This window comes from Canis lupus, chromosome 38 (genome assembly GCF_048164855.1).
Source record: "Canis lupus baileyi chromosome 38, mCanLup2.hap1, whole genome shotgun sequence".
Classification (NCBI taxonomy): Eukaryota; Metazoa; Chordata; class Mammalia; order Carnivora; family Canidae; genus Canis; species Canis lupus.
Window position 1 is genome coordinate 22,488,540 of NC_132875.1, and position 25,876 is coordinate 22,514,415.

General features: G+C 45.9%; 1 protein-coding gene across 20 annotated transcripts in view; it reads right to left on the reverse strand.

The window, feature by feature from the left end:
- Window positions 1-25,876, reverse strand: part of NFASC (neurofascin) — a 181,436-nt gene that overhangs the window by 75,315 nt on the left and 80,245 nt on the right. For all 20 annotated transcript variants that reach the window (XM_072814748.1, XM_072814736.1, XM_072814750.1 and 17 more), the window contains exon 2: window positions 20,567-20,672. The gene's annotated coding sequence lies outside the window, so the exon portion shown is untranslated. The remainder of the gene's footprint in view (window positions 1-20,566; window positions 20,673-25,876) is intronic.

The window sequence follows — 25,876 nt, forward strand, 5'->3', positions numbered from 1 at the left end:
TGGGGCCGTGTCAATGAGGATGGCAGCAGAAGGTTCTTCCAGAATTATTCTCTTACCTGTACCCCACCACCATCTCCCATCTATCCATTTCCTACTGGTGAAAGGAGCACGGCTCCAGCGCTGGCTCCTGGGAGACAAGGTTACTCCGCTTAAGACCTGGAAGATGAAGCACCTCCTCTGGGCCAGGACATGGGTCAAGCTAAAGGATTCAGATTCCGATTTCAGCAGTTTCCTTCCTGGAAGCTGGGCCCAACAGCAGCCTTCCCCACCTCCAGCCTCACGTATATTTCTGGACTCCATCCACTTACCTTCTTTCCCACTGCTTCTACCTTGGTTCTGGTCATCATTGTTTCACGACAGTGACCACAACAGCTTCCTGAGTGCTCTCCTCATTTCTATTCTTTTTTTTTTCTTTTAAAAAGGATTTTATTTTTAAGTCATCTCTACACCCAATGTAGGGCTTGACCCCACAACCCCAAGATCAAGAATCGCACGTTCCACTGACCGAGACAGCCGGGCGCCCCTTCCCACTTCTACTCTTACCCCTCAGACTCATTCTCCACCATCACCAGACTTGCTCTTCTCTAAAGCACAGATACAAATACGCCACTCCCTAGTCAGATTCACTAGCTCACAGCTGCCAGAGAGCCAAATCTTTTGACGCGTTTCAGATGTCCTCCCCAGGGCAGCCCTCTCTGCATCTCCCCTCCCAGCACTGTCCCCCTGTGTTCTGTGTTCCAGCCAATATTGGTCACCTACCCCTTCTTGGGTCCTGCTCTGTGACTGCTGTACAGATTAGTTTCTGTCTAGAACATGCTTTGAATCTGCCTTCTCAGGAGGATTTGCCAAGTATGATTCATGTGTACCCTGTCTGTACTCCTGAACACCATTTATGCCACCCTCCCATTATATAGCACCTATCACTTTTGTTTTAAAGCTTATTTATTTTGGACACAGAGAGGGAGTACATGAGCAGGGTGAGGGGCAGAAGGAGAGGGAGAGAGAATCTCAAGCAGACTCCCTGCTGAACTTGCAGCCTGACATGAGGCTCAATCTCACAACCCTGAGATCCTGACCTGAGCCGAAATCAAGAGTCAGATGCTTAACCGGCTGAGCCACCCAGGCACCCCAGCACTTGTCACTTTGTATTCATTCCAAAAGCTACATGTTCTATATCTCCTATTAAAAGAGGAAGGCTCCATAGGGCAGGTGCCTCATTTTTATTCCTAGAATTTAATATGCTGCCGAAAACACAGCAAGCATTCAAAAATATGTGATGGGTGGATGAAAATGAGCAAATAAATAGCTGACTGAATGAAATAAACCACTTGGATCACATTTTTTTTTAAACTTTGTGTTTCCCCCAGAAAACCAGCAGGCAACTCAGGAGAACACATGCTTTGGACTTGGATGGCTGTGGAGGCTACCAATTAGTGGAGGAAAATCTCCCTCCCAATCTAGGCACTGCACTCGGGCCAGGAAATCAATCAGCTGAAAGAAGCTTAGAGGAGTAGAAATCCCCCAAGGAGGAAAATCTTCTGGCTGGACATTATCACAGGAGGTCCTTGGTTCTTTCTCCTAACCTTTTAAGATGGTCTTTACATGGACTCAGGAAGAGTCTGCTCACTCTTCTCCTTGGATTCGACATCTCCAAAAACTAGACTCAGTTTATCCAGCTGATACCTTAGTGCTGAGAGAGGTATGGGGCGAAGCTCAGCATTTCCCCATGGAGGACAGTGGGGATGGAATGGCTTCTTGGCTTCATGACTGCCATGTTTTGTTCAGGAGCTGCCAAATAGTAGGAAGTGATGGGCAAGAAAAGGATATCTTGCTCTGGGAATCTTGATGGAAATAGGAAGCTATTTATTAACTAGAAAACACATAGGCAAGGGAAAAAAGCCCAATTATTTGGGGGTGCTTTCAACTCACAATTTAAAAACACAGTAGAGAAGGCATATAGAGATAATTACTTTTAGCTGTTTGACAATTCTCTCTCTTCTCTCTAGAACCCAATTTTTCCAACAAAATCTTAAAAGAGAATTGAAAGATCACTTAGCTTTATGCAATCCCCTTACTTTTCAAATGAGGAAACAAGAGCCCAGAAGGGGGACATAGTTTGCTCAAGGTCACTCAGATGATTAGTGGTAAAGCCAGGAAAAGAACCTAGATCTCCTACTCCTCACTCACCTTCCTTGTCTCTCCATATGCAGGAAAGTTACAGAGTAAAGTTGCTACTTAAAAAAAATAAATGTATAGCTTCCTTTAAAAATTATATACAATTATTTTATGACCCTATATTTCCATCTCTAGATATAGGTCCCCCCCAAATTAAAAACCAGTCATCAAACAAGTACACATGCACACATGTTCATTGGAGCATTATTCACAACAATCAGAAGGTGGAAGCAGCCTAAATGTCCATCAAGAGATGAATAAATAAGCAAAATGGTTGTATGTACATTCTGTGAAATATTATTCAGCCATAGAAGATAATGAAGTGCTGACACATGCTATGATGTATATGAAGCCCTTAAGGGTTATGAGAGAAGCAAGATACAAAAGTCACAAATAGAAGGATCTCACTTATATCAGAGATCCAAAACAGGTAAATCCATATAGACAGAACATAGATTGGTGCTTACCAGAGGCAGAGAGGAAGGCAGAATGGCTTAATGAGTAGGGGGTTTCCTTTTGGGGTGATGATAATATTGGGGTGAGAAAGGGATTTCACTGGAGTGTAATAAGCAATACTTGATCAAGGTGATGGTTGCACACACTGAATGCACTGAATTGTCCACTAACATTGTTTAACTTTGTGGTATGTCAATTTTATCTCAGTAACAAAGAAATATAAGCACTGGTGTCTACAATGTGCTTATAAGGATAAAACAGCCAAGGATGAGGAGGGCAGGTTATTCTACCTGGGGATACAGGCACCCTCAAATCTCTGAGCCCAGTCCACTCAGGAAGATAGGCACATCACTTTCAATCCTTCCAGTACCTTCTGAAGAACTTTCCACCCATCTAAGGAAGGAGAATGTCAACCGGTGTCTTGGCATGGGGATTTTAGTGCTGTTCTCAAAGAACCCAACGTGGAGTGAGGAGGGAGAGGCCCTGCCTGAAGGTACCCCCACATCACCGAGGCTTACCGTTTCCCTATCCTGATAACCAGGTAGAAGAGGCCAAGAGCAGGGATGTCTAATTGAAAGCAGTTAAATGCACCCTTCTAACTAAATCTTACTTCTTACACTATCTTGCTGTATGGCCCAGGCACATAATATCTCAGGTTCCTCTCCCACTAGAAGTAGAGGAGTACATCATCCAGATGCAGGTGCAGGGGGTGGGTGGAGTAGTCATGACCCTTCAAGGGGAATGCCATCTAACCACAGAGCATCCTGGGGAGGAATGAGTAACATCCCATGTCCTGTAAGAAGGCATATGGGGGCTGCAGAGGAGAGGCAATGATGACTGTCTTGGAATGTGGGGGAGGGTGTGGAATTATTCTGTTTAGCTCCATGAGGGCAAAAGTAGAACCAAATGGGAGAGAGTTCTAGAGAGGCAACTGCTTCTCTGAGATGCAAGGAGGAGCAACCTAATAAATACAGCCATTCTACAACACCATCCATGATAGTAAATGCTCTACCCGCACACATGACCACTATGATGTGTTTGAAAGATCCTTTTGTATCAAATCAAACACGTAAGAGGTGGATTGTAAGAATGCGAAGGACATTAAAGGGAGGGCTATTGCAAGGGGGGCAAGTGAGGAAATGAACAAAAATAAATAAACCCGAAAGAGAAATATTGTGTGGACTGATGGTGTACTGTGAACTGGAGAAGAGGATTAATTCAATTCTTGGATATCTGAAGTCCCTCCTGCACTCCACAATCCCTGTGTGAAAAGAGAATGTGAGAGAGAGAGAGAGAGAGAGAGAACAGAGTTGCCCTCACATGAAATGTTCTGCTATGTGAAATACTGAGTTCACTGTTTCATAAAGAATCCAAATACCATTTGGTCAGGTGCTGTGATGATAATGTGCCCACACAGAAAGGAAACTGGATGCTCATCAGGATCTCTAGGCGCTATTTAAACACACGGGTCCCTGGACCCTCAAACCTCCAGGCAGGGGCCAAGTCAGGCCTGCAGGTTTTTTTTAAAAAAACCAAACGTGTTTTGAATTCAAATGCCCTATGATCTTACACAGGGATGCTTCATTCACTTATGCAACCTCCCTGAACTGAAGCTTTCAAGTTTCAGTTGAACTTTAAATGTGCGAGCCTTGTGGGAGATTCAGACTCAGGATGTCTGAGACCACCCCATGGTGGGTATGTTTGTTGAGTGATGGTCAGCAGTGGGGACCACTGGGCGTGACGTGACAGCCTCCCTTGGTCAAGTTTGAAAGCATGGACTGTCTGGTCTGAAGCTGCTGCCCACTTATAAGGTGGGGATCATGGCTAAGTACTGAACCTTCAGAGCCCTGTCTTGTCATCTGAGAAATGCACACAATAACATTCCAAAGGGCTTCCGGGATGACTTAATGCACATCTCCTATATAAAGCACTTGGCAAAGTGTGGGGTGCAGCGCAAATCTCAGTAAGTGTTAGTTGCTGCCACCGAGCAGGTTCTGGCCTCAAAGGGATGAAGGAAGAAGCATCGTGGTTACATACAGGAAGTGACTAGGAATAGCGGCAAGTAGTAATAATTATCCACCCAGAATCAGTCTGCTTTCCTATTTTTTCTTTCTCTCTGGATCTCGGTTTGCTTTATTTCCCCAGACTGGGGGGCCCCTGGTGGTGGTACCACAAGCTGTCCCTGGCAGATGGAGGAGAGGCCCACGGCTCCAGCAAGCTGTCATCATCGGGAGCCCCCCACATTCCCGCAGCCCCGTTCTGGGCGGGCTGCACCAGTGGTCACAACACATCTGTGATGATGGGAGAAAAGACTGGCAGTGCTGAAACATGGCTCAGCTGGCAGCTCCGGGTCTCGGAGAGCAGAGCCCACCTGGGACTTGTGGGTGGCAGTCAGCAGGCCACTCATTCCTTTCATAGACCTGGCAGCAGGTATTGCTTTAGAGAATACATAAGCTCTAGAGGCAAGATTTCTCTGCTCTTGTGGAGACTTCTTTCTAGTGGGGAGGACAGGAAATAAATGCTGAACAAAAATCGGGTAGCAATAACCACAATGAAGAAAACACAATCCAACCCGTACAGGGGTTTAGAGCTGTCTCATCTGTAATCGCCAGAACGCGGAGTGACCAAGATGCCCTCCGTCCTTCAGCGGGTGAAGAGATACATAGACTGTAGTTCATCCACACAATGGATCTTTATTCAGCACTAGAAAGAAATGAGCTATCAAGCCATGAAAAGGCATGGAGGAAACTTAAATGCCCATCACTAAGTGAAAGTCAGCCAGATGAGTGACATTCTGGAAAAGGTAAGACCATAAAAAGATTAGAGATTGCCAGAGGTTGGTAGTGGGGTGGGATGGGGGGATGCATAGGTGGAACACAGAATTTTTGGGGCAGTGAAACTCTGTATGAGACTACAGTGATGGACCCTTGTCATTACCGTTTGTCCAAACCCATGGAATGGACACCACTAGGAGTGAGCCCTCATGTCAACCATGGACTGTGGGTGATGATGACGTGTCAGTGTTGGTTCATGGGCACCCCTCTGGTGGGGCTGGTGATAATGAGTGAGGCTGCATGTATGTTGGGGGCGGGGAGGTAAGGGGTATATGGGAAATCTCTGTACCTCCCACTTAATTTTGCTATGAATCTACAAGTGTTCTAAAAAATAAAGCTTATTAATAAAAAAGAAAGGAAAAGAAACCACAATAGGTTGATGTGAGAAAGAGAAGTGAATGGTCAAGGAAGGCCTCCTCTGTGAGAAGGCGACATTTGATCAAGATCTAAATGGCAAGGAGGAACCAATTTTGTAAAGATGGGTCAGAAAAAAATCCCAGGCCAGGGGAACTGCTTGTGCAAAGACCCGGTGGCAAAAAGCAGATGGGTAGGTGCAAGAACTGAAAGAAACCAGTGTGGCCAGAGCCTGGAGGGCACATGGGGAAGACACCCAAGGGCACACGCATGGAGGGCTTATATTCGAAGCATGTCAGGAGGTTAGTACAGGGTTTTAAGTGGTAGGGTATCTGATGAAATTTGTTCACAAAGACCACTCTGGCTGCTCTGTGGGCAATAGTTGGAAGCACAGAGACCCTTTAGAAGGCTCTGCAGCCTCTGGGGACCTTTTCTAAGGTGGGAGGGCATTTGGGGAGGAGAAAAAGGTGTGGCTCAGCCCCCCACCCCCACTTCACTCTCACCAGGGCCGCTTCAGAGTCCCTGTTTTTTACACAGGGTTTTGCATAAGGTTATATTTGAAGAAAGGATTCTATTAGTAAAACAAAGAACTGAAAATCCTTGAACCTTCTAACTTTCCAAATGCCTCGCACCCAACAATAGCGCACCCAACAACAATAGTGTAGGGGCACAAGAGCCAGGCACACATACCAGGAAGAACATACCAGACTGGGGCTGCACTGCCAGACCCGGAAACTGTCTGGTTTCCCAGGACTAGCATTTTTGCCTTGAGGCCTGGGGTGCTCTCCGGGCCCAGAGGGCTTCTCCGGACAGCTTCACAACCCCCACCCGATACCACAGGTGGCTGGGAGTGGCGGAGTGTCTCCACGTGTAATGTGAGGATAATCAAACGCTGCAGAAGGCAGAAGGAAGATGTAGGAAGATATGATTCTTCATGCCACTGTTTGTGTTGCTGATGGAGCGTTTCCTGAAGCAAGTCCTAACTGTGGATTTTTAAATTGCAGATACGTTTACATTAAAAATTCCCTTTAATTTTTAAGCTAGCTGCAGGAGCGTTTTCTATCACTAGTAACTGACTGCGCTGCCAGAATCAGAAATGCCCCTGGAATGTTGGTTGAATGCATAAACTTCTCATGGCCTCCACTTTCTGTATAAAAAGTGTCCCTCCCTCCTCCTGCCTCTGCTGGACCCAGCCCCATTCTCCTGCAGAGACCTGCCCTTGACCATCAGCAATCCCCTTAGCATGCTCCTCAATTTCCAAACTCTTCTCAACTGGCTCCAGGCCTCAGCAGAGAAATACCTTCAACTTTCTCTCATAACAAAACCAAAGGAATCTTCTCTGGATCCCACAGCTTCCCTACATATACCTGAATTTTTTTCTCCCCAATATCTCTTCTCATGTGGCTTCTGCCTTTACTTACTGAGTTCTTTTTCACTCCTCCAATCAAACTCTGGAACTCTCTCTGCAGACCTCCTGTTGGCCTCTTGATGGCTGACTCCTCCAGAGTTCTCAGTCTTTATCTTGCTAGACCTCTTGGAGGCATCAGCAATCCTTAACTACTCCATCCATCCCTCCTCACATTCTTCTTCCTCTGAAACACCACTCCAGAGCTTCTCTTCTCTCTGGCCCTTCAAAGCTCCTTGGGGGCACTGATCACACTGCTGGATCCTCTCCTTCTGCCTGATGTTCTCTGTGTCTCCACTGGGGTCCTGTCCCTCTATCTCTATTCCCTGTCTGTGTTGCTGGCATCCACCCAAGTCACCCAAGCCAGACACCTGGGAATCACTCTGAAATCTCAGCTCCTCTCACACCTCACACCAAACACCAAGACTATTGGACTGTGCCCTCCTGGTGTCTCTTGCCCCCACTCCCTTCTCCATGTTCCCTCTTCCTTTGACACACATCATGTCTCATGGACAACTGCAATAACCTCCCAACTGGTCTCTGTCTAATCCATTTTTCATGTTGCTATTACAGTGATTTTTCTAAAGCCCTGTCTGATCCTGTCAGAGCTTCCCTGAAAACCCTTTCATATCACTCCAATCAGTATATATGATCAGATCCAAACTCCTGAGTATAGCAAGGCTCTGGGAGATCAGGCTCCTGCAAGGCTCTGGGACCCCACCCAAATGCTAAATGCTCCCTTGACTAAGTGACATGCCATCTTCTAACCATGCCACACCATTTACAACCCCCACACTTTATACCTGCCATCCTCTGTCCCCAGAAAGGCCTTCCCTGCTTGTCATGTGATTAATTCCTACTCAGTCCGCAACATCAGACATCCTCTCAGGCATCTTCTGCTTTGTGACTAATTCTTTGTGCCTCCCGCCCCCACCCCACTGCCTGCCCCAGCAGAGCTGGGGGTGTCCATCTCTATTCTACCTTACATCTGCCTCTCTGGGGCACTTAGCACACTGGTAAATCTATATATGTTTAAACTAAAGGATTGGAGACCTTTTCTGTAAAGGTCTAGATCATAAGTATTTTAGGCTTTGTGAGACATTCAGTCTCTGTCACAATTACTGAACTTTATTACTGCAGTGAGAGAGCCATCATGGACAGTAAGGGAGTGAATAGGCATAGCTATGGCCCAATAAAACTTTACTTACAAAAACAGGCAGTGGGCTGGAATTGACCTGATGGCTGCAGTTTTTTTTTTTTTTTTTTAATGATAGTCACACACAGAGAGAGAGAGAGAGAGAGAGGCAGAGACACAGGCAGAGGGAGAAGCAGGCTCCATGCACCGGGAGCCCGACGTGGGATTCGATCCCGGATCTCCAGGATCGCGCCCTGGGCCAAAGGCAGGCGCCAAACCGCTGCGCCACCCAGGGATCCCTGCAGTTTGCTTGTCACTGGCTCAACCTTTTTTCCCTCTCTGTGGAATTTTTTTTTTTTTTTTTTTTGAGTGAAGGAGATAGAGAGAGAGATCATGAGCCCCGATCATTCTGCGTCCCAGTGCCCGGCATGGTGCCTATTGGGGAATATTTATGGAATGGAAAATCCAAGTAAAAGGCTCAATTCTGCCACCTTTTTGTAAATTACTTATGTCCCAAGCCTTTTTAAAATTTTCAAAACTGGAAATAAATATTCCTGCTTCCAATGGTTGTTGTTGGAGAACCAAGTGGATAAAACATAGGAAAGTGAACAACACCAATTAAGCTGCTTTTATTATTCTTGTTGTGCTTCTTCCTAATGACCTCAAGTGACTCCACTCCACACAAGACTTTTCTTTGAATATTGGGTAAACCTAAGTCTAAGAGAGGGCCTGTGACCTGCCCATCATTCTGCCCATCATGTGGGCTTAGCTGCAGGCCATTGTCTGCCCTACAGCATTCTTCTGCTCTGGGAGAGAATCCCCAGGGTGAGGTTCCTCAGAGATCATCTCCTCTCCTTGTTACTCCACTCACCTTCTCCCGGATTCCAAGTGGCACAGGTGCCTCTGCACACAGTGTGAGAGAGTGTGCGTACAACAGGCGGATGGCTTATAGTATCCAAGGACCCCTGAGATGTGAGGATATTTTCTGAGTTAGAATCACCAGAAACGGATGATTGATTGGTAGTAGATAGTGAGAAAAAGGAATGGCATCAAGGTTTCTAGGTTAGAAAACTGGATTGGGAAGATGCTAATGATTGGTACCGAAAATACAGAAAGGTGAATGAATCTATTAGTGTTGGGATGCAGGGAGAGCATGAGCTTGGAACTGAGTATGTTCGGTTTGATGCCTCAGAGCCATGACAAAGCAGTTCTGCAGGTACTTGGAGGCTGCCTGTGCTTCTGAATTAATAATGCCTAGGGATATACTAACAGATTAGTGCCATGAGGCCACATGCCAGGAATTAGTTCTCAGAATAAATAATGAAATGACTAGAATAGTACTACAAAAACCAACTAAGGAATACATTCTCACACGTCACTGCCACAGGATATTGTGAGGGAACAGAAAGATAATAAAAGCCCAACGGAGCCTACATAAAACTCCACCATTCTGCATTAAATTAAAAAAAAAAAAAACAGCAGGGCTTATTTTCTATAACCATCCGGAAGCAACCTGTTTAGAAATCAGAGAGGGGAGCTGAATGACAAGAGGAAACAAAGGGACCTCAAAACAAGAAAAGGGGCAGGGCCAGGTGTGTGGGAGCTGAAAGAGCTCAGAGGTGTCCCATCCTAGGCTGAAGGGTTTATGCCGACAGGCAGGTGCCTCTCTTAGTGGGAACCCAGGACTCGGAGCTAAGGTATTGCTCAGTTGATTCGTGCCCAATACAAACAAGTAACAGTTGAAAATGATTTTTACATAAATATAAATCAGTGGCTGTTGGGGGAGGCACCTGGGCAGCTCAGTCAGTTAAGTATCTGACTCTTGCTTGATATAGGCTCAGGTTATAATCTCAGCATCATCAAATAGAGCCCTGCTTCCAGGCTCTGCACTCAATGGGGAGTCTGCTTGAGATTCTTTATCTTCCTCTGCCCCTCCTTCCCCCCCTACCCTGAGCTTGCAAGTTCTCCCTCTCTCAAATAAATAAACAAACAAACAAACAAACAAACAAATAAATTCAATGGCTTGGGTTCCCACTATAATAACCACATTCTCACTCCCTGTTTTCTTTCTAGTAGAAGAGACAAAGAGCTAGTGTACGCCCTGCCTGTGGTCATCCTCTATCCTATCTGTCTGGGCAGAGAAAGTGGTCGTGGAGCCGGCCTAAGAGACAAAATCTACACTCTGTGGAAAGCACTCAAGTCCCTGTGATCTGGCTCCTGCCCCATGCAGCCTCTCTTCCGTTAGGAGCCGGTCCAGCGCTGGGGCCCATGCTGCTCCCCTAACAGGCCAAGTGTTTTCTGTACTTTCGGCCACCTTTGCTCCTGCTTTGCCTTGGCCAAAAATGCGATTTGCTTACTTCTCTCCAGTGCAGATTCCCTTCTTCACCAAACCCTGCTCTCCCCCTAAACGTAGACTACGTTTCCCTTGTATTCCCCTACATGTCATTTCTTCCTGCCCTTGGGATTCCCATGTCTGTCTCCTGCATCAAACTCTGAACTTCTTGAGCTCAGAGTCCATGTCTTGCTTCCCTCTGTAGTGACAATACAAAAAATATGTGTGGGGGGCACCTGGGTGGCTCGGTTGGTTAAGATTCTGCCTTTGGGGCAGCCCAGGTGGCTCAGCAGTTTAGCGCTGCCTTCGGCCCAGGGCGTGACTCTAGAGTCCCAGGATCGAGTCCCACATCGGGCTCCCTGCATGGAGCCTGCTTCTCCCTCTGCCTGTGTCTCTGCCTCTCTTTCTCTCTGTATCTCCCATGAATAAATAAATAAAATCTTAAAAAAAAAAAAAAAGATTCTGCCTTTGGCTCAGGTCATGATCCCAGTGTCCTCGTACTGAGCCCCATGTTGGGCTCCCTGATCAGCTGGAGTCTGCTTCTCCCTCCCCCTGCTCTTGTTCTCTCTCTCTCTCTCTCTCAATCTCTCTCTCTCAAATAAATAAATAAAACCTTTAAAAAATATATATATATATATGTGGGATGGGTGAACAGCTATCTGATCAGATAATTCCTATTACTGGGAGATATTTATCCCATTAGCGAATCAGTATATTGTAAATCCTTGGTTGATATCACATATGACAAAGCCATTGTTACAGTAGAAGCCTGAGTCATGAAAAGAACAACAATAACCTAATAGGAACATCTATCCAGTATCGTCTCAGCAGACACTCTCATCTCCTTTTTTCTGAAATCCTCTCCCCATCCCCTTTCTCGGAGCTTTCTGTACGCTCTCTCAGGGCTACCCTGTTTTCTCTGTCCCCCAGATAGGTCTCAGAACCTAGGGGCTCAGCTGTGTCAGGCACTAGTCCTGGAACTGCTATCCTCTCCATTCCCAGCCTGCCTGTTCCCGCATCCCGAGGGCTTCGGTGTAGCTGTCCTGGGTTCTGAAGTCCACCTGCAGCACAGGACTGCCCTGGGTGCTACAGAGGACCCTCTTCCCCATTCCTGCTCCTGCCCTCTGTTCCCCACCGCCACCTCCCTTCTATCTCTCTCATGCCAAGGAATAAACGATGCAACAGATGGTGACCTGAGCCTGCTCCGCTCCCTCTGCTCACAGGCATCTGAAGGGCAGGGGGTGGGTTTCCTAGGAAACTAGAAATGCCCCCTACTGACAATCATCAGCCTGTCCCAGAGAGACAGAGCGTCAAGCAAAGAGGAGAAAGACAGAAGGATCTCTGGAAGAAGACAAGAGTAGAAAGGGAAGCAGCAAGGAGGAGTCCTTGGCTTCCTCTTCTGGGAGCATTTGCCAAAAGATTACAGTATCTCCCCACATCCCCCTACTCACCCCCACGGAATGACCGCATGTCTCAGCATCTTTAAGAAAGTGTCTGCCCACACAATCCACACACCTCCCACTCTGAAGTGCTATCTGTAACTACAGCACACCCTCTGGGGGCACCAGGGCTTGAAAGCCTAAGAAATCACTCACCAGCCTGCTTCTAGACGCCGGCCTCTCCCCATGCCCAGGAGGAGAGAGACCCAGCTTCCTTGCCTGCGTGGGGTTGAACCAGTTGTCTCGTAGGATTTTTCCAATAGCCAAGGAAACCCAGTATATGGGATTCGACTCTCCCCTTCCCCCACCTCCCTTCTCAGGGTTGGAGGGGGGTGGTCTCCATCTGCTCAGTGGCTGTTACAGCCTTGGCTCCCTTTCATTGTCACGGGGAGAGATCTGGGAGGAGGAGTAAGGGGCTGTGTTTAACTGTTGATAGTGATCCACTTGGTGGCGGTGGCAGTGGCAGGGGCACCTAGCAGACCCAGCCTTTCCTCTTCCTGCCTCAGCTAAGTTCACGGAGACCACCGGGCTCAGCAGGAGTGGGGGGTGGGGAACAACAGTGTCAGGTGGCCCTTGCTGCCCACCTGGGGAGGGAGCTGAGGGGACACCTCGGTTTAAGATCAGGGATTTGGCTGAAAACAGCTGTCTCCTGCTCAACACCCAGAACTAATTATAGGTTGCAACCTGAACCACTTGACTATTTATTAAGTTGGGGGCAAGGGCGGGAAAGAATGGGAGAGAAGAAAGGGGGAAGAGGCTCTTTTCTCAAGGTGACCTCCATGAATATCTAGTGAGTATCCAGTTTTCACACCAGGTTCTATAGGAGCACAAAGCACTTATAGGGCACCTGGTACTCATAAGCCACCAGGCAGGCTGGGGCCCCACTAGAAGGCTGCATCCACCAAGAGAGAGCAGCCACTTCCAGGATTGGGGGCAGGGTGCTTGCCATGGCATAAGAGGTTGGGTCATCAAGCCATGGGGCTTGGACACGGAGGCCTGCCATGGCGTTCTCCTTCCTCACTGCATCGTGAGGCTCTACCACACAGCTTTGAACCAGCTATTTGTAGAAGACCTTTTAGATTGTTCTTTCTTATTTTTTCTTCATTACAACAATGCCACAATGAACATCGTGTACATATAGCTTGATGCGTGGAGTAAGTGGGGTTGCTGTATCATCTCACCTCTTTGACTCCAGGCCTGGGGGAGCCTGGCACATCTTAGCCTGGCCTGGCACGGAAGCCCAAAGTACACAGGTTGCCTGGTGCATAGCCCGGCCCTGCTGATAGTCCCATATGGGCCAGTGGTTGCCGGCCACACTGGGAAGGACTTGGCCGGTGCTATAATCCAGCTGACTTTCTGAAGTTCTTTGGGACTATGTCTCTTCTCTCCCTATCATTACTGCTTATTTGTTCATCCTCCAGGAGGCAGGACTAGGAAACACATGGAATGGGCCAGGCTCTCCAATGTCGTTAGTGGAGCTGAGGACTACTGGTCTGACCTGCAGCGCAGGGGCTGGCTTAAATAACGTTTGTGGCCATCTATGACTTTCCATGTTTCAGGCTCCACGCACTGGCCCTGCTTGTGCTTAAATGAGTTCTGACCTGTCTGCACCTGTATAAAGATTAGCAGGTAAAGCAGATGGTAAAGGAAACAGAAGTTAACATGTAGGGTGTATGGACAGCCCCCACCCCGGAGGTATCAGTATAAACCAAACTGACACCAGGCAAGGTGGTCTGCGAGGGCAGTGGGGCAACCCCCTGGGGAGGAATTCTGGCACCTCCAGGAAGGAGAAAGGAGCCCCCACCTCTCTAGAACTCAGCACTGTCTGGCTCCCGTCTTCTACCCTCGGGGAGAAAGTTTCACAGCAATTAGGCGCACATCTTTCTTCACAGCTGGAGAGAGAGGGTTGTGAGGCCCCCACCTCCTCTCCAAGGGGGTGGGGGAGACATCCAGGGTAGCAGCAGCTGTCTTCTCAGGCCTGTCATTAAAGGAAAGTGGCTCAGCAGAAGGCTGGAGAGGTCACAATCATAATCCTATGTAACAGGTCTCCAAGGGTGGGGCCCAAGATTTGGGTAGGGTAAGAAGGAGGGAACTAGGAGGAAGAAAAGATGGACATGGAAGGTAGAAGGCCAGAAAGAGAGGCTTGCATTTAGTATGAAAAGACCTAGGGCCCTTCAGAAGGTGGCAGAGAGTGACCATATGACCCAGCAATGCCATTCCTGGGTCTGTACCAAAGAGAAATGAAAATCTGCTCAGGAATGTTCACGGCAACATAACTGACAATTGCCGGAAAGTGGAGTGACTCAAATGTCCATCACCTGATGGATGGATAAATAAAACGTGGTACATTCATGTAATGCAATATCATTCAGCTATAAAAGGAATGAGGTACGGAGACATGGTACTACATGGATGTACCTTGAGAAGCCAGTTGTAGAAGACTACATGTTGTATAATCCCATTAATATTAAATGCAGAGTTGGTATATTGATAGAAGTAGCAAGTAGATCAGTGTTGTCTAGGGCTAGGAATACCAGAGTGGGAGAAAGGTAAGGAATCCCTGGTGGGTATAGGGTTTTGGGGGGTTGGAGGGTAAAGGCAATGAAAATGTTCTAAAATTAATTGTGGTGATGAATGCCCAACTCTGTGAATATGTTAGAAATCATTAAGCTGTATACTTTAAATAGTTGAATTGTATGTTATGGGAATTACATCTCAATAAAGTGATTACTTAAATAATCAATAAGAAAAAAAGAACTACATAAGGAATAGGAAGGCTTTGTTAGAAAACTGATGTTTCAAAAAGGAAAGTGAATGATAAAATTTACAAATATAGTTTCAAATGGTGAAAGGGATTTAATGGACTAGGTTTCTTTTTTAAAGATTTATTTATTTAAGGGGGGGGGCACGCGAATGTCCAGCAGGCGGGAGGAGGGGTAGAAGGAGAGAATCTTCAAGCAGAGGACCCTGAGATCATGACCTGAGCTGAAACCAAGAGCTCAACTGACTGGGCCATCTAGGCACCCCACTGAACTAAGTTTCTCTTTCTCTCTCTTTTAGATTCATTTATTTATTTTTGAACTGTTTCTTAACGGAATCAAACAAACGCTTGTCAAAATTTATGAGATTTATGAAGAGAATTGTAAAATTGGTCAGTTGAAAAGTTTAAGGAAGAATTTGGTTTGGGGACTTAGAACTTTAATATACTGGATATTGATGAAAAACAAAAGATGGAGGGCTAAGTTCTTGTATGCTACCTTTGGGAAGTTACAGTTTTGTCCCTCACCCCATAGTAAATTGCAAAATGCTGTATAGAGGGCATGCTGCAGAGAGAACAGGTAGGAAACTCAATCCCTCTCAGAGGCTTCCCTAAAGGAAGACCACTGTACATCTAAGCCCTAGCCATCTTTCTTTCATATGCAGCTGCCTACCCTAGGCACTGACCAATGGGCTCCCAGGTTCCCTTAGTGGGGTGCCCCATTCGGAGTCCAGGCTACTGATCACTGAAGGACCTACCATCTGGATCCATCTCCTCACAATGTCACTCATGTTAAGCTGCTTACTCTGTCCTCTGTGCGGTTCTATGCCTGGTTTCAACAGACCAAGGTCCTGAAGCCATTTGAAAACCACAGAATGAGCTTAAGTAGAGAAAAAAGAGGGATAAGATGATAGTTTTGCTTGGAGTGCAGGAAAGAGAGAGGACTGTGAGCTTCCTGAGAGTGAGGGCAGTGGCTTCTACCTCTTTCCTGTGTCCTTCACAGGAACAAGGGTTTATTTGTTCAAAGCAGAACAGGGCTGGGCTTAAAATCAATAAAGGTGAACAGTGAACTAGCTAGGAAACCATACAGACCAGGGGAAACACATCAGACATGGATTCAGAGATGTGGCTTCAAGGGGAAGTGATATAGAATTGCTCTGGCATGTGGAAAAGGCATGGACTTGGAGCCACACATCTGGGCTTCAATGCCCCCTTGGCCATTTACCTGCTGTGTGGTCTTCAACAAGGTATTTATTCTCTCTTAGAGCCTCAGTTTTCTTGTCTCCAAAAGTGGGGTGAAGACACTTATTAAAAGGTTGTTGTGATGATTTTTAAAAAGATTTTATTTACTTGAGAGAGAGAGAATGAGAGAGAGAGAACATGAGTAGGGGCAGAGGCGGAGGGAGAAGCAGGCTCCCTGCCGAGCAGGAAGCCTGATGCAGGGCTTGACTCCAAGACTTCAGGATCAGGATCTGAGCTGAAGGCAGACACTTAACCAACTGAGCCACCCAGGTGCCCCTGTTGCAATGATTATTAATTAAATGACTGGTTTTAAATCAATTAATTTTAAGTTAATTAGTGTGCTAAAGTATATGTACAGCATCTGACCCAAGGCCTGGCGCAAACTTGGCATTCAAAAACCACTGGTCCTTTCTCCTATTCCCCAAGTTACAGCTGGTATACTGCAATGTTCCATGGCTTTGGACGAGCTGGGCTTTCGAATCTGCAAGTCTACTTTATAGATCTACAAAGTGCACAATGCCTGTGCAAATAACCTAACATGGGCTCTGTGGCCAAGGAGTTATTATTCCCTCTTAAAACCAACTATGGTTATTTGCACAGGCATTGTCTACTTCAGACCAGAGAGAAAGGGGGGTTCCTGCAAGATCCCAGACCAGCCAAAGCAGCTTTGGGCTCCTCCCTTTCCTGTTCTGTCAGGGTCTCCTTAACTCAAGCACCTCACACTGTTGGAGACCCCTACCCTTTGTTCATGTCAGCTTCCTCCACTGACGCCCCATGACCTATGATGTCAACTGCCTCTAGCTGGAGTCAGCCCTGGAGAGGGAGCTGTGTCAGTTCTTTGGAGGTAACTTCCATCCTGCTCTCCATATTGCTGTGGCCGCTGATATTCTGAGGATAGCATAGCCCCAGCAGCATTTTTAAAATTCCTGCTGGACTGATAAAGGGGTACAGGATTAAGGGAAGGAACTAAGACAGCAGGAGGGAGTGGCAGCTGCCCCCCTCCCCCAGCCCCCTCCATTTACATCCTAGACAGACATCAGTTTGGATCCAACTGGCATCTCCGCAGGCTTCCGCAGGCTGCGGGTGTGAAAACACAGGAGCCTGGGAGAGGGGAGACGGTGCAGACAGGGAGGGCTGCCGCGTGTGTTAAAGGATGAGCCGTGTGTCTGGGAGTCTGATGCAAAGTGCTGGCAGCTATAGCGCTTACACCAAAGACTGGTTCCAGGGGTGCAGAGGAAAGCTGTGTGTCTTATGTCTTGAGAAGTGCATGTATCAGCAAGTAGAACAGCATCTGTCTTTGCTAGAGATGCAGTCCTCTTGTTAGAAATAGAAGCTGAGGCGACTTGCCGTCTCAAACTCAACAGCCCATCTTCTGCTTAAAAAGGTGGGTTTAGCAGGGTGGCAGAAAAGGCTGAGGGGTGGAAAAGAGGCTGCATCACTTCAGGAGGAAGGAGGTAGATAGCTGTTAGCGGAACAGCTTTCACTGACTTCACTGCTGCTACCTTGTCCCCACACCTAGCCTGCAGATCTCTGTGCCCCCAGGAGAAGGTGGCTAACCACAGGTGCTGCCTAAGGGCCCTGGAGTCAATCAATCAGTCTTGGGGGAAGGGGGAGAGATGCAAAACAGCTCCCAATGAAGCTTCCCGTCCCTCTCCATCAACCCACAGTCCTGTGTCCTGAGCCCATGTCAACCAAGGTGGCCTGTTGTAATGTTTCTGGAGAGAGGAGGCCCGGCTTCTCCGCAACAGGCAGAAGGGCTTAGGAGCGTGAGTGCAATGAGCCAAATGGATCCATCTGGGAAACTGAAGGCCTGGGGAACTGGGAGGTTTCTCTGCCTTGTGTCAGAGGGCAGGTGTCTGCTCCGAGTGCCTGGTGAGGACCAGGAGCTGAAGTGCTGGGCTGGGGGAGTGGAGGGAGGGTGACAGATTAGTCTGAGTGGGGAAGGTGCCTCATGAGGGGAGGGAGGAGTGTGCAGAGAGCAGATGCCTGGGGCAGCTCCAGATGGCAGCTGCCTCAGAACAAAAGGAGAGGAGTCAGAGGGAAGGAGGACCCAGAAACGGATGACTTGCCCCATGAGGCTTCCGAAATCTGATTCCCACCTGGAACCTGGCTGCAGGTGGGCTGGGAGAAAGCTACGCAGAGTTTCCAATAAGACTTGGAACCGGCCACCCCAAACCCAGCCATGCGGGTCCTGGGGCTGGACTGCTGGGATTCAGATTCAAGCACCGGCCCTTTCTGAGATGTGGAGCTTTGGGCACATGCCGGAATCTTTCCGTATCTCGGTCACCAGTAGACTGTGAGCAATAACGGGTCCTGTTTCATAGGTTTGTTGTGAGGATTAAATGGGAAAGTCACATCAAGTCCAGAGCACAGCTCCTGGTGCATACAGGGTGCATTCAAAATGTTGATTATTATAAGGATGATAGCTCTCTTCTCCCTGAACTTCTTGTTTCATCAATAGCCATAGGTGCCTGCTCACGTGTACTCTCTGCATTCTTTTTTTTTTTAAAGGTTTCTCTGTGTGTCTGAAATTCCTTTGACCCTTTGACCCCTCATGGTGTGTGGGTGCCTGAGACTGGAGGAAGCAGCGCAGTGTCATGGCAAGAAAAACAGGGCATCTCAGCTCTAGTACAGGCTCTGTTGCCAATAAATTTTGTGAATGTTGGAGAAATAATTTCTTGAGCCTCGGTTTAGTCCTCAATCAAGTGGAATGAAGACACTAGCCTTGCTCGCACCACAGAATTATCATGAAAGTCAAATGACATATTGAAATGGACACACTATAAAAATCAAGTTCTGAGCCACTACTAGGGACTGATTGCTGGTTAGATTGGAAGGGTTCGGAGGTGCGACCCAGCACAAGTTTGCTTGGCATCAGCCAGATGTGCCGTTGCGCTGTGGTGCTGCTATCATCTGAGAAGGGAAGGGTCCTCAGGTGGGGGTCTGGGGAGGCAACCCATAGTACTTGTGCCCAGGGAGGGCAGTGAGGGGCTTTGGAGGGTAAGGGATCGACAGGAGGCAGGGTACATGAAAAAGTGCCAAAAGTGGGGGCAAGGTAACACAAAGCTGACCACCCCCTGATTCTGTCCTGGACCTGGGCGGGGGGGGGGGTCTGTTCCCATGCCATTTTACTATCTTTGCATGTCCATGAAAATAGCCTGGCAAACCACTTTTGTGATGAGAGTCCTCCAAAAACAGTAGAACAAAAGAATGGTGCCTCCCACCCTCAAGGTCAGGCAGTGTGTTCCAGTTCAATATTAGTAACAATGATTCAGAGATTCAGATGGATTTCCCAAGGGGTCCCTGAAACCTGACAGTTTTAAAAGCAAGCTGTAGCCCTAAAAGAGCCCACACAGAAACTACCTTGATGAGACAAGTATATCTGAGCTCTGTTCATAGGATAAATAATAACAACTTTCATTTACTGAACACCTGCTCCATGTCAGGCACTGTGCAGCACTCTTTATACATTTAATCTTAAATCTTGACCAGATGTCCACTAGTATCCCCATCGTATAAACCAGGATACTCAGGCCAGGAGCAGTCAAAAATACTCCTAAAGTCGCCAAGCAAGTAGAGCTGGATTTTGTCCAGATCCCGAATACATGTCATCAGCATGCTCTGCTCCCACCTTTCAACCCCCTCCCTGTACCACCCCTCACCCCACAGCCCCATCTCCAACTTCAGGGAGAACAGGAAAAAGGGGCTGGAGAGAGAAAGACCGAATGCCACGAGGCAGAGGTGCCCAAAGTCAAGAATAAGGAAACTTCTCTTTGTTCAAGCCTCTAGGCCGTTAGCTAATGATCTGTCACCAGTGACTCCTCGGTTAAAATAGCAGCCTTCATTGCCCACATTTCCTCCCCTGCCACTCCAGCCTGAGACTAAAACAGGAGAGGCAGGCAGCAGGAAATTCTAGCTGAGAATGGAACAATGCAGACCGTACACACAGAGTCGGCTTTAGGGATGAGGGCCTTGGGTTGCTTACTGGTCCATCTGCTGGGCCCCCATGCACCCCTCAGAGGAGGGGTTCTCCAGACTGCCCCCCATATGCTGAGGCTGTCATTCAGGAGGCTCTCAGGTTGTGGAGGCCACGTTATGGCAGGGAGGGGTGGTGGAGGGTGTGGGTCACAAAGCTGTTTCCCCACTTTTCAATTCAGGTGGACAGTTGGGACAATGACGAGACAAATGTTACTGACTGCATCTGCTGGAGAAAAGAAGCAAAAGTCTCCCCAGTGCCAGCCTCCTTGCAAAGGAGAGCCTGGAGGTCTGGTTCTGTGGCCTGCTCTAGGGAGAAGGGGATGTCCTTTTACAAAACTGGGGAAGCCAAAGAACCTTGGCTCATCAAAGAGAAGAGGAGAGGCAAGAATCTCCCCCCACCCCCCTGCTCAGAGTCATGTGCACCAGCCAAGCCCCACTCCCCCACTCGCCCCACTCACCGTCTCTGCCTCATTCAGCCTCCTTCTTGCGATACCAGAGGCTCTCTTCCAGCCTGCAGCAGGGAAGGAAACGCCAGTATCCCAAAGTGCACATAAGTCAATCAACCTGTCACAAAGCAAGCACAAAGAGCCCTGGGGTCACTCTAGGAAAGAAAGAGAAAAGGCTTTGTGGTCTGCAGCCTGTCCATTCACTGGGAAATTACATCTCTGTCCACACCCCTTTGGAAAGTTTTGCTTAGCATAATGATACCTTTGTTTAAAGAATTCAAGACACCGTGCAAGAAATGAGAGTGATTCTGCAAAGTGCCTAAACATGTTGGATGCTGGCGGTCTCTCTCGTCCATAAGATCATTATTAGTGCCCTGATATCATAATCTAATTGCTGATTCCCTGTTCACTTAAAGGAGTTAAGCCCTATCTCGGAGAATTTCTCCTATACCCGTGGGGGAATTTACTCATAATTACCTCATTACTTGTCTTAACTTAGGAGAACTATTATGTTTTGCTTCCCCATCTACAGAGTTCCCCACAAAGAAATCTATAGCATATTGAGAGGAGAACTAATTTTAGGGTCAGGGAACATGGATTTGAAGTTCTAGTTTGTTATGTCATTTAGGGTGTATCGCTTCCCTGCATGTGTCTGAGTTTCTTCATCTGTAAAATGGTTAGTATAGAGTGGGTCAGACCACTTGGCTACTAGTTAGAATTTGCAGGTTCAAGGCCAGTGCCAGTCCTTCTGGGCAACCAATTAACTTTCGTGGTGCAGATAACACAGCTCACTTAACCATTTGCTTTAACATTAAAATGTGTCTGCAGGAAATAGTAAAATCCACCTTTGTGAAGGGGAATGTGGCAACATCTGTCAAAATCTGCATGTACTCGCTCTTTGACCTGCAATCCCAGTTCTAGGAGTATGTTTGAAAGATACACTATGTGTCTATACTGTGATCTCTACTGTTAAGTACAACAAACATGGTAGGAAAAAAGTGTGTTTAATATGCTATCATTTATTTAAGAAAGGGAGAGAAATGCAAAGATAAATACGTATTTGCTTATTTTTTAAAAAAATATAATAAAAGGATAAAGCATAAAATAAAATTTAAGAGCTACTGAGTGGCAGTTATGGTCAGTTATGCATCTGACCCTTGGTTTTGGCTCAGGTTGTGATCTCAGGGTCCTAAGATTGCTGGAGACTCTTTCTCCCTTTCCCTCTGTCCCTCCACCCTGCATGCTCTCTCTCTCTCTCAAATAAATAAATAAATGTTAAAAAAATAAAATTTTAAAGACCTACAGAGAGGGAGAGGAATGAAGTGGATGGGACTGGGATAGAAGCTGGGTTTTAAATAGACCTTATTTTGTGAATTTGCTTTGGAACATGTAAATATCTGACATAATTATAAAAGCACAATTAATATTTTAAAAGAAAAAAAATATTTTAAAAGAAATGCCTAAAATTAAAATAAAATACAGCAAATGAGTTTATAGAGAAATTAAAACATAGTAATTTGAATATATATCCTTGGAAGGATATACTTAAGAATAAAAGGAACTGCCCCATTCCTGGTGCCCCTCCAACCCTAAACTGTTTTCAATAATCATATTATCAATGGTACTGTTATATTCTTACTATTATTCTGAGACTTTTGTAGTGTATTGTGGAATAAGTCAAATGAATAATAATACTGATGTTGCTAAAAAAAAAAAAAGGGGATCCCTGGGTGGCGCAGCGGTTTGGCGCCTGCCTTTGGCCCAGGGCATGACCCTGGAGACCCAGGATGGAATCCCACATCGGGCTCCCGGTGCATGGAGCCTGCTTCTCCCTCTACCTGTGTCTCTGCCTCTCTCTCCATGACTATCATAAATAAATAAATAAATAAAATCTTAAAAAAAAAAAGAAAAAGATTTTCTTCCTGAAAGGTGATACAGATGTAAAATTGACGAGATCAGGTAAAAAGTCTGTAGTCCTGATTGTTAACTGGAGTATCAGGATGAATTTCATGTTTTATCTTCCACACGCATGCATGCATGCACACACATGTATACACACACACACACACACACTCTCTTGAGCCCTGTTCACTAAGACCTAGAAACAAGGATCATCCCAGGAGAATTGAGCACCTCTGGCAATCAGTTTATGAACTCTAAATACCATCCCCCTCAAAGGAATCAGGCTTCCTTGGAGAAATGTCTGAGACAGCAATTGTGCAAGATAAACCTAGAACATCTCACCAAACTAAAAGATCAAACGCATTGTCAAAAACTAGAAGAGTCATGCCAAAAGAACTCAAAAGCCAACCAGAATAAGGTTTCCTTGGTCAAACTGGACATCAACAAGGATCATAACTGCAGTAGATTGAAACATAACAAGTATGTTATGAATCCCTAAGAATATCTTTTGCAACTCCAAATAATTCATTTTAAGGATGTTAGGGAAATACTTCATAATTTTGAAAACGAGTCAGTAAAGCAAAAGAAGAAAAGGTGGGAAGGGTATAGTTGAGGCAAGACTGGCTTTGTACTAATGATTATTGCAGACAATGATTGGCACATCAGGTTTGTTACATAATCTTCTCCTTTGCAAAACATTTTCAAAATACAATTTTAAATGATAGAACAGACTGAGAAACAATAAATTATTAGAATGCTAATTCTTTTTTTTAGAATGCTAATTCTTGAAACACTTTTGAACCATAGTTATTTGATCCTAACAACAATCCAGTCTGATGACAAAGGATGCAGATATTATTATTCCCATTTCACACTGGAGGAAACAGGTGTAATAAACCCATTGAGTCAGTATTCAAACCCAAAGATTCTTATCCCAAAGGCCCACTATTCCACAGCTGCTTCTTTAATCTCCCCATTTGTATATCTGGGTTAATAAAACTTTCCTTGCCTATATGAGAGCATTGGGGGGGTCTACAATGAGATAATGTACAGGAAAACACTTGAAAAACAAATCCTTGTACTGTCATTTGAAAATTGGGGATTAGATCTGCTCTAAGAAGTTGCTGTGAGTATCAAATGAGAGCTGTGATTTGAAGAGAGATGGACAGATAAAAAGCCAGCCAGCCAGAGAACCTTAAAGATGCGGAGGTTATAACTACCCCCAATGTTTTTATCATCATTGCTCATAGGACTTCAGGGTTAAGTGGGAAGGGAGACTTAGAATCCATGGTAGAGACTCTCCACCTGATCCAGGGATAAAAAGATCCAGGAAGGACACCTGATACTCTGGGTAGGAACTGTGATCAAGAAAGATATCCAATATCCCACAGGCTGCAAGAAGAGAGGCTCTCAGTCACAGATGTGTGGGGACCACTCCCAGGGTGCTGGGCACCTGAGGTACTGCCTCCATATACTAGAAGGCCAGACACCCGCTGGGTTCCTATGAACGAGGCCTGGGTTCAGGGGGCACAGTGGGCAGTGGAATGTGCCCCCAGCAATAAGGGGCAGGCAAAGCATGTCCAACTAGTGACTGGAGGGAATATGTGGGGTGGCTCACTGGCTCCCAAACTGCGATCCCTTGGTGTTCCTATCTCAATGTCTGCATGGGGAGAGTTTACAGATTTCTTCTTAGCAAATGTTTATTCTCAGATTGTCCTGCCCTTGGTCACAGAATAAACATGGGGCTGGGGGAATCTCCAACACCCTCTTGCCTTGGAATTCTAGGATTCTATATGTGTGTACTTCTGAGGACATACAAAATAAAAATTCTCCTGAGTCCTGGTTCATGTCCCTCCTCCCCCTGGATATCTAATCTGTGCACAGGAAACAAAGACTTATTTTTTTTTCTGTCTCTACTTCTTTCTGGAGGTTTTTACTTAAGCTAAGCATTGAAAAAATTATTTTACTTTTTTTGAATCGGTAATCCCTTCACATGATATGAAATTCAGAAGATGCAAAAGAGTATACAATAAAAGTATATTTTAAAAGTATATACAGGGACACCTGGGTGGCTCACTGGTTGAGCATCTGCCTTTGGCTCAGGTCATGATCCTGGGGTTTTGAGATCAAGTCCCACATTGGGCTTCCTGCAGGGAGCCTGCTACTCTCTCTGCGTGTGTATCTGCCTCTCTCTGTGTGTCTCTCATGAGTAAATAAATAAAATCTTCAAAAAAGGTATACACAAGTATATGAGTATATATAAATATATGTAAGTAAATTCCCCCCCAACTCCATCCCCTAGCTTCCCAGTTCCATTCAGCCCCTGCTCCTGGCCAGCCACTGTTACCAGTCTCTTGTGTATCCTTTCAGAGGGTGGCTGTGTATACATAGATACACATTTTAAAAAAAAATTATAGTATACACATTGTTCACCTACGTTGCTTTCCTCAGTTAACAAACATCTTAGATATCTATCTTAGCTCAGGTAAAACTGCTTTTAGCAGCTGCATAGTATTCCATTGGATGAACATGTCATATTTATGTGCTCAATCCTCTATTCTTAGACATTTAGAATGTTTGTAATCATTGGATGCAGAAAATTGTTGCAAGTACACATCCTTGGATATATGTGATTTCTCACACTTGCAAGACTATTTTTAGGATAAATTCTTGGATGCAGAATTTCTGGGTCAAAGGGAAGGTGGCCAAATTGCTCTCTGTGAAGGCTGTGATAATTTATACTCCCACCAGCAATATTTGAGTTTCTGTTTCCCACTTTTCCAATATGCTGTATCTGTATTACTAGTGTTTTTTTTTCCCCTTTGACAAGCTAATTGTTTTCTTTTCTTTCTTTCTTTTCTTTCTTTTTTTTTTTTTTTTTGCTAATTGCCTTTTGTGGTTCACTTATAAATGAATTTGAGTATTTTCCTTTTCTTTAACTGTTCTATGCTTTGCTCATTTCTCTACTAGGTAGCTAGTTTAGCCTTATCAGTTTGAAGTAACTCTTTACTTACTAGGAAAATTAACTCTTTATAAGAGGAGCTTGAAATTTTTTCCACATCATTATTTTCATCCTGAATTTATTTGTGTACTAAATACATATATTAGAAAAGAAGAAACGTCTTAAATCGATAATATGAGGTCCCACTTCAAGAAAGTAGAGAGGAGGGGCACCTGGGTGGCTTGGTTGGTTAAGTGTCTGCTTTCAGCTCAGGTCATGATCTCGGTGTCCTGGGATGCAGCTCTGGGTCAGGCTCCCTGCTCATAGGGGATCCTGCTTCTCCCTCTGCCCCCTCCTCCTGCTCTTGTTCTCTTTCTCTCTCTCTCTCAAATAAATAAATAAAATCTTAAAAGAGAAAGAAATAAAGAAACAAACAAACAAACAAACAAAGAAACAAAGAAAGAAAGCCAGCTAGCAGA